Source organism: Artemia franciscana, chromosome 13 (genome assembly GCF_032884065.1).
Source record: "Artemia franciscana chromosome 13, ASM3288406v1, whole genome shotgun sequence".
NCBI classification, from domain to species: domain Eukaryota; kingdom Metazoa; phylum Arthropoda; class Branchiopoda; order Anostraca; family Artemiidae; genus Artemia; species Artemia franciscana.
The window spans coordinates 19,305,656-19,315,600 of NC_088875.1; the positions used below are offsets into that span (position 1 = coordinate 19,305,656).

Here is a 9,945-nt window from a genome sequence, read left to right on the forward strand (position 1 = left end):
AGTAGCAAAACCGGGACCGACAGACAGACAGACAGACCGACAGACCGACAGAATTTGCGATTTCTATATGTCACTTGGTTAATACCAAGTGCCATAAAAAGCAAATCAGAAGAATTAGTTGTATTAAAGCAGAGGTAGTTATAATTTTTAAATATGGGAATATTACCTGAAATAAAATTATTTCTGTGGTTAAAGCCTGCAGACTATCTTTCAAATTTATGTGCTCTAAACTTAATAATATTACAACAAAATGGAAGTCATTTATATTAAGAAAATTCTACTTATTGGTTTTCAAAATAGAAAAGGGATATTACCTTTTAAGCCTAGGAAAATCCAAATCTTTAAAAAAAAAATTCAATAAAAGCTTAAAAAATGATAGACAAAAAAAAATGTTCAACTGGTCTTCTAGCTACAGGGCATCTCTAAAACAATAATTTTACGGTATTTTTCCCAGGGAGTAACTTATTTTACCAATTTTACTGGCTGGATTTTCATTTGATAGTAATTTACAATGTAACTATGAGCTAACTGCCGACAAAACTTCAACACAAAAATTAATCACAAACACACAAAATCAGGAAACTTTATATGTATAGAATAGGGCTTAGACAATTTTCCAGTTATCAAGCAGTAAGAAACATGTGTTTGACTGATTAAAAATAGGCTAAGTTACAGTGTACTAAAATTAAAGGAAGTTATATCATTTCAAAGTTGACACACTGGGGAATTTGAAAACTTACAATATTTACATATGAAATGATATTATATAATTTTTAGTTGTCCTAAATTAAACGTTGCCAGTGTACCAGACTTCTGGATTCCTGAAACTTATATCTCAACGTTTGAGATACATCATTTGGTACTGATTTTATTTCATTAAAAAAGACCCTTAAATTTTTAAATTATGCTAAAGGAAAATAAACATACAACTGTAGCTTCTCTGTAAATTGGAAAATAGCCAAGAAGTCTGTTTAGGTATATTACAAATACTGATAAGATGTTCCCTGATAGGGAGAGACCCAGTTGACCAAAGATCCATTACTTTATATCTGGACCCATAAGAGGGAGGGACTGGGATGCAGCTATACCAGAAGATGTATTATAGATACTTTTATGCCTTATTTCTCGCAAGTAATGTCTGCAAGCAACACAATTCTGCTACCTGATACAAACAATTTTTTCTAACCAACAGCTTGGAGGAACCAAAAATCATAGAAACAGGAATTTGTATGAAAACTAAACAGAAGTTTCAAATTATCATGGGCACAGCTACTGTATTATCTCTTCCAATTTTGTAAAATTGTTAATTGACCATAAAATAGAACTCCTACATTTTCTCTGATTGGTTTTGTAGTTTCATTTCCTTCTAACAAATATCTTTGATATAGGCAAATTGGGAAGTAATTGCTACAAGTGATTGGGAATAATCCAAAAAGAGGGTGAAAAACAAGTATATTTCATATTTCATGATAGTTCCAAATCTATAAGGCTTTATAGATCTGTAAATCTATTTCTTAAATTTAAAATTTTATTAAAATAACATGCATTTCAGTCTGAAAAACTAAAGCCAATGAAGGAGATTATAAACTCAAAATTAATGTAAAATAATTTTTATCAGGAATAAGATACAATAAATAAAATAAATAAAAATACAATAAATAGAAAAAACAAATTTTTTGAAATGAAAGTAAGGAGCAACATTAAAACTTAAAACGAACAGAAATTACTCCGTATATGAAAGGGTCTTTTCCTCCTCAACGTCCCGCTGTTTATGCTAAAGTTTGACTCTTTCTCTAACTCTATTTTTAAAACAATAAGAAACTTAAGCGTAAAGAGCGGGACGTTGAGGAGGAAAAGCCTCTTTCATATACGGAGTAATTTCTGTTCGTTTTAAGTTTTAATGTTGCTTCTTACTTTCATTTCAAAAAACTTGTTTTTTTTATTTAATTTCTGGGCGTTTTTGAATTAATGCATGTTTTGATCTTGGCTCTCCGCACATAAATAATTAAAACGAAATTTGCATATTAATTAATTGCAATTAATCGGAAGATTTTTGAGAAAAAAGGAGCGAGGGAGGAGGCCTAGTTGCCCTCCAAGTTTTGATTACTTAAAAAAGCAACTAGAACTTTTAATTTTTTACAAACGTTTTCATTGGTAAAAAATATACGTAACTTACGAATTAACTTACGTAACGACCTTCTATATTTGTATGTTTTTATTGCGTATATGAGGGGGTTCAACCCTCGTCGATACCCCGCTCTTTATAGTAAAGCTTAGATTTTGTCCCAATTCCTTAAGAATGACCTCTGAATCACAAAGGCCGTAGAATAAATAGTTGAAATTACTAAAAATACTTTAGCGTAAAGAGTGAGGTATAACAAAGAGGTAAACCCCTCATATGCGCAATAATTTTTGTTCGTTTTAAGTTTTAATGCTGCTCCTCATTTTCAGTAAAAAAACTTTTCATATTTATTTTTTCATTGTCTTTTCAAATAATGCTAGAAAATTCTCTTTTTTCTTCATTGAAATTCTCTTCCTCCATGAGAAGTTTCTCCATGGAAATATCCTCCCACGTAACTCCCCCCTCCCCTCAACTCTCTCCACTAAACCAAAAATCCCCCTGAAAACGTCTGTACACTTCCCAGTAACCATTGCATATGTAAACACAGGTCAAAGTTTGTAAATTGCAGCCCCTCCCTCTGGGACTGCGGGGGAGTAAGTCGTCCCTAAAGACATAGTTATAGTAAATTTAAGAAAGTTCAGTTTGGGTCCTTTGTAATTTAATTTGATATATTAAAAATATGATGGCTTTTCAAAATACTAATTTCAGACAAGGCAAATGAAATTATCTACAGGCACCCAAAATGGAAACAAAAATCACTGACAAACTATTTTATAATTGGAACTAAGCCCATCAGTGGCAACGCCCTACTGTTGCAAGTAGTAAAGGTCACAAGCCTGCAAAGTATTATTTTTTTTTCTCGGTCACTTTGTAGATAAGCAATGGTTGTAAAAACTACGATGTGGAATCATTTGATTGGAAATTCTTATGGAATTTTCTTTATGTGTGTTTTTGTTCAGTTTTTAATTCATTTCAAATTGTGTCTTAGTAGACAATTTTAAAGAAATGCCCAGAACATATAAAAAACCAATGCATGCAAGAAAATATGCCAGTTATGATGAAGAAATGATGGAAAAAGCTATAGAGGACATAAAGAAAGGAGATGTAAAAATGAGAGACGCTTCAGAGAAATATGGAATTTTTCCTCATCAAAAGCACAATAAAGAGATGGGAAGACCAACTATAATGAAAGGGCTTGAGGAATAAGCTATCCTCTCTCATTTGCTTACATGTGTCAAGAGGAGCTTTCCTGTTGATTGCTTTGAGCTGAAACTCATGGTCAAAAGTTATCTTGCATCAATTGGTAAAACAGTAGATTGCTTAAGAACCTGAACATACCTGAACAAGAACTAATCAATTCTTTTTTAGATCAATATTTTTCAAAGCTTTGATTGAGAAAACCAGCAAACTACTCCAAAAAAGAGCTTCCATTTCATCTGAAATGTTGAACAATTTAGAGGTGATTATTCAAGATGCACCTTTTTCAAATATTAAGAATTACGATGAGACTTAAATAATAAACAACAGACACTACAAAATAGATAACCCAAAAGAAACTGTAAGGAGAAAAAACAATATATATATAAAACATATATATATCTTGGAAAAATATATATAATATGTTTGGAAAAATCCCACAATAATAATATAATATGTTTGGAAAAATCCCACAGCTTTTGAAGCTACTCCTGAAGAGTCTACCATCAAATAGAAAGGGAAATCTAAAGAATGGCTTTGCCGAATGCTTATCATGTTCCTGAGTCATCTATCACCACCCACTTCCTGCCCAGCAAACTCCTAAAGACATTGTGGAAAACGTCAGCAAAGTTTTACTGGATGTCCTGCAATCCTGTGTATTTGACAAATCTGTGAGGAACGTCACGTGCAAACGTCTTAGCATCACACTGGGGAAAATCATTGAGGATGCAGAAGATTCAAGATATAAGTTTGACATGACTGATGGATTTGAATGGGAGAGTGAGTCTGAAATGAAAGTTGAAGAGTCGATAAGTGCTGGCCCTTCAGCTATTTCAAGCAAGTCAGCAGCCAAAACAGGTTCAAATCATCAAAAAAACATGGATCGACGTTGGTTCATTGCAAAGTTCATCATGTATTGTATTTATAAGTATTTTGTAGTATTGGATCTAGTTGCTCTTCCTTCTAACGAATTGGTGCGTGTGATACGCCTGAAAAAAGCAAAGGATTGATCCTTCATTTTCCCAGGGTGAAAGACTCAGCATCTATCCCTCCTGATCATGTAGAGGGAGATCTTCCAGTCCCTCAAATCACTCAGAGCAAAACAAAAATGATTTGGTCATGACTTTGGTCATCTGATACTTCACTAATTTGACCTTTTCTTTGCCCTTTTATTTTGGATTTATTTTGTATTTCTCTCAGTAAACGAATTTTTCTTTACTTTAAGTTTGATGCCATATACCTTCAAACTCCTCGAATTCTTATTCATGTTACATGTCAAATATTTTAGCGTTCAAAGTTCCATTCCCCAAACAACAAAAATAGTTTTGAAAAAATACTAGTCAAACAAAATAAATCATTCCCAATTTTTAGTTCAATGTTACCCTGCTCTACAATATATTTCTTAGCCATTTCAATAACCATTGAACTCGAAAACTTACTATCTGTTATTGCAGAGAAAATACGCTCAGCTTTCACCCTCTGCATCACCAATCAAAAATTAAAGAGTTATGAGATATTCACATTTTATAAATAAAATGGATAAAGAATAAAAAAAAATAATAAACATCAAATCATCTTCTCTTCTCACCATCCTCTTGTGACTGTTGAAAAGCAAGCAGCCTAATAATACCAACAAAACTACAACCAGATGAAAATATTTGCTGAAGACACAAAAACTCCCAATGCCTTTAATGTTTATATCTCTTTTTCTTTACTAATAGGGGGTAAAACCCAAAACAAGAGGGGTGGACGTCTTCAGGCCCAATGATTAAATTTTTCTTGTTACAATATTTCTTTCAATTGTGAAACAAGGGCATTCTGAGAGGATGTGATGAATTGTCTCATCAATATTTACGCACCTATAAAAAGGGCATGACTTGTTATCTGAAAGACAATATAATGCTTAACGTGATCTGTTCATTGCATGCCCAGTTCTCAGACGGAAAATAGAGTTTACAAGTTTCCTATTTGGGTGGATAAAGTGATGTGGAATACAATGCCCTGCAAAAGATAAAACATACATATTAGTAGCTGCAACACATGTTTTACTAATTCTAAGAAAATTTGCAGTAGAGGTTATTAGCTTTAACAATCCATATACAGTGAGAGCAACCTTCCAAGTAATTGGGTGGTAAATAGCTGGTTTTGCAGTACTATCAGCAATTTCATTTCCCTTAATTATTATGTGAGATGGAACCCAGATCATTTTCAGTTGAAGATCCTGAGAAGATATTATTTTCTGAATCATTTCCTGTAAATGAACAATTATTGGAATAACTTTTCCTTGCCTCTTGTTCAGATTAGAAAGAACACTTTTAGAATCAGAGAAGATAACAAAAGCACCTGATCCAGCTTTCTGCACAGTATCCAGAGCTTTGTGGAGAGCAAGGCATTACTCATGGAAAATAGATGTTCCACCTGAAACTCTAATTCCAACTGATAAACCATTCAATTCAGAAAAAAAATGCCCATGGATGCCTTTCCATCTTTTAAGACTTATCCATTAGTAATCTAATAACAAAATTCTGCCATTCCAGCTAATCTTAGTTGTCAAAGGATTTCAGTGTTCATTTTAGTTTAGGGCAATCCATGCTAAGGATGTGTATATCAATGGCATTATCTGTGCTATTAGAGGGATTGGAGGAATTCTGAGTCTGGTAAGAAAAAATTAGATTTTCAGGAACACAAATACCATCCAGCAAGGAAGTCAACTTGACAATGGCTGGACTACTATATGGCTTCCAATTTTCATGGGAAAATGTTTGATTTGTGAGAAATTCCTTGAGAAAACAGTGGTTTTGATTGGTGTTAACTTTTATAAAGTAATTAGAGGAAAGTTACAAGAACCTTTCTTCTAAAGAAGGGATATTAACCTCATTGAACAGAGTTGGAATGGGCATAGTTTTAGTGCACCTGTGATTAACCTCAGGCCATGGCTTACTATAGCTTCAATTTTAGGAATTAACATTCTTGAAGCTGAGTAATACACAGGAAGACAACATTCAATCTTTCCATATAGTATGGACATGAAAGTCCATCTTGGTTAGCATCCCACTTTTGCCCAGCAACAGCATGAATGAAATTTAGCCGTTTTTCCAGTGAATCTGTCAGATAAGAAATATGAATATTCTAATTTAACTTATTATCAAGCCAGATGCCAAGAAACTTCACATTTTTGTCAAAATGAATGTACTGGTTAAACAGAGCCAGATTGATTGAGGGACAATCTTGCCTATGATCATTTTTCTGAGAAAAAAACATGCCAGTAGTTTTTGGGATAGAAAAAAAATATTAAGCTATATTGAGAGTTTATCAATTGCTCCTTGGAGCTGGGGGTTGGCAAGTTTCAGGAGAAGATCCTTCAGTCTAAAGGGCTAAGTCACCTGCATAAAAGACAAATTTTATTGATGGCATATCAGCCAAAATAATATCATTAATCATTATGTTGAAAAGAAGAGGACTCAGTTTTAATATAGTTTTAATAGATCTATTAAAAAGCACTGCCCTGGACCAATTCCAAAATTTTTTTCAACATTAAATTTACAAGCCTGCCTAAGGATTGCAAAGGGGTCCAAACTATCATAAGCTTTCTTTTTTTGTGTCAAAGAAAACTGCCAATACAGCTTGCTTTCTTGTAAAAGTTTTCTTAATATCATACTCAAGTTGAAGTATGTTATCAAGAGTGGATCTACCTTTCCAAAAAACCTGCTTGTTATCAATAAGTAGATTATCAATAAGGGATTCAAACCTGAACTTAATCATTTTCTGAAAGAGTTTAGCTTGCATGAGGTTAAGGCAATTGGACAGTATGAAGAGGGATTAGAATAATCTCTTTTACCTTTATATATTGGGACTAAAATTTAAGACTTCCAAGTTGTTGGAACAGAACCAGAATTTCGACATCTATTAAATGAGTAAAGAAGAGGGATCAAGAAAGTTAATGGAAGAGTTCTAAGCATTTTGTTGTGGACCAAATCTGAGTCATTTAGAGATGGTAATGTAGAACTTAACTCATCCATATCAAAATCTTCATCAAGATTTGGGACAGGCCCTGGGGGAAGCTAAGCTTCCATAAACCAGGCTAAAGTATGTCCCAGGAAGGTATTTTGAAGTGCCTACCTTCACTCTTTCTCCCTCTAAAGAGTCCTGAAATTTGCCTACATGACAAGTCTATGCCTGTTAAAATTTTGTCAAAACAGCATTTCATCTTAATTTCCAGTTGTCAGTCTTTTTTTCTTGAGCTTTAGTTCTGAAAATGCAATTCCTGTTTTTTGAGTAGAATTTAAGGAGTATTGATTTTTTTGTTTTTAAATTTAGGAAATGTATTTGCATATCTCTGAAACCTTATAAATTGGGATTAAGCAAAGTTTTGAAGCTGAAAACAATTTTGTTGTACTTAATTTAAGCAAAACATCTATTTTGCAAGGTTTCACTTATATAAAACACAGCTTTTTAAAGGTCATCAAAGATCAGGATCCTCTAGAGAGAGATGTACTTCAAAATATCTTCCCAGGTCATACTTTAGAGTGTAGACCTGTCTCTAGAAGTTTCATTTTTCAAACCTAACTCTTTTCCAAGATAGCCAAAAGTAGCAGTTTCAGTTTCCTAACCTAACCCTTTTCTAAGAAGGCCAAAAGTAACTAAAGTAGAATTTTGTATAGCCTACTAACAGAAAATTGGGTACAGGTCTAGATTAGGGGGCTATTGAGAATGAACATGTTAAGAAGACAATTCTTGCTTTATATTATGCAGAATATGTGTAGTAGACACTCTTTTACTGAAGCTTCACAATTGTATACCCCTAACCACCCCTAATTTGCAAATATAGGCTATAGCCTAAACTATCTAGTTTTTATGCATTCTGTCAATGTACATCTCTTATTTCAGCCTATGTCAGGAAGGCTACATTGAATCAATTGTAACAAAACAAGAACCAGAAAAACAAGAGTGACAGGAGGTGAAATGTGTGTTAGCTACAATTATCCATACACTGAAGTAAGGGTAAAATTCTAGTTTAGTGACTTCTTGCTATCTTGGAAAGAGGTTAGGTTAGGAAAATGAAAATTTTGGGGATGGGTCTACAGGCTAAAGTATATCCTGGGAAGGTATTTTCAAGTACCCATCTCTACTCCTTCTAGAGGGCCCTGAAATTTGCCTACATGACAGGTCCTATACCTATTGAAATTTTGACAAAAAACAACTTTTTACCTTAATTTCTATTTACCAGTTGCTTTTTCTCTGCCTTTGGTTCTGAAAATGTAATTCCTGTTATTTGAATAGAATTCTGAGCCATATCAATGTTTTTTTTTCAAAATTTAGGAAATATATTTGCATATCTTTAAAACCTTATAAATTGGGATTGAGCAAAGTTGTGAAGCTGAAAACAATTTTGTTGTACTTTATTCAAGCAGAAGATCTATTTTGAAAGGTTTCACTTTAATAACACACACATTTTTAAAGGTTGGGATCCTCTAGAGGGAGAGGGAGTGGAGGTAGGTACTTTAAAATACCTTCCTGGGAGATACTTTAGCTTGTAGACCCATCCCTGAAAGTTTCATTTTCCTAACCTAACCCCTTTCCAAGATAGCAAGAAGTCACTAAACTAGAATTTTACCGAAGTAAGAATTCATCTTATTAGCGTGTTTACTTCTCAAAAGCCCCATACCTAGACTAAAAAAAAATGTTAGAAGGCCTGGCCTAGCCTAATGACTGAAAGTCATTAAAAATGAAATAATCTCTTTTCCCACATCATATAACCAATTCGTAAATTTACTTACAATCAATCTGAAATTGACTTAGACGTCTAATAACGACTAATAAGTTTAGAACCAGCTAAAGCTTTTTGTTTTTAACTCCATGCACGCTTTCCATATTCAAAGTATCTGCGGTTTATTTTAGATTTTATAGGTGGCCAAACAAAAAGTATAAAGTGTAACATTTCTTTAGATTATATGGAGTCCAAGGGATTGAAAAATTAAGCGCCTCCACGTGCGGAATTCATAGCACGTGCTTCTTGTGAAAAAGGTTTTTAACTAAAAACTTGTTTGTGGTGCATGAAGTCTGTTTGAGAAAATCCTGGAATAAATGATTTTGTGGACTGGAGACTAGTGGTACCATGAACAGTCAAACTGGCCCCCCAGCTGGGGGAACAGTAGCTCCTACTAGTGTTGGACAGTATTCAGTGGTGCATAGTCCCATGCAGGGGCCTGTAAATGGGGCCCCAGGACCACATATGATGCAAATGCAGTGGAATGTGCCTAGTGGTATGCAAAAAGTCATGTTTCCGGCAGTTGTACCAAATGTTTATGGACAAGTATATACCCCAACTTCCAACCCATCACAGCAGTATATGTATACAGTTAATAGCACAAATGATGGATTTGAATCAGGCCAAGTTATGCCACAACTGTATGGACAACAAGTGTACAGTAATCGAGCACCAGTGCTGAACCAGGCACAGTATGCTTGCACAGTGAGTAACAGATATAATGGACTTGAAGTGGAAGAATGTGAGTTAGATGGTATTGACCATTCTCCACCTGACACAAACTTTGAATCCGATGATACGACTATGGTAAATCCAAGAGTAGTGGAAGGACTCTGCTCAAGAGGAAAAGAGAATAACT

General features: G+C 33.9%; 1 protein-coding gene across 1 annotated transcript in view; it reads right to left on the reverse strand.

Annotated features, from left to right (window-relative positions):
• Positions 1–9,252, reverse strand: part of LOC136034617 (peroxisomal membrane protein 4-like) — a 36,768-nt gene extending 27,516 nt beyond the window's left edge. The window contains exon 1 of the mRNA XM_065715901.1: positions 9,097–9,252. The gene's annotated coding sequence lies outside the window, so the exon portion shown is untranslated. The remainder of the gene's footprint in view (positions 1–9,096) is intronic.
• Positions 9,253–9,945: the final 693 nt, after the last annotated feature.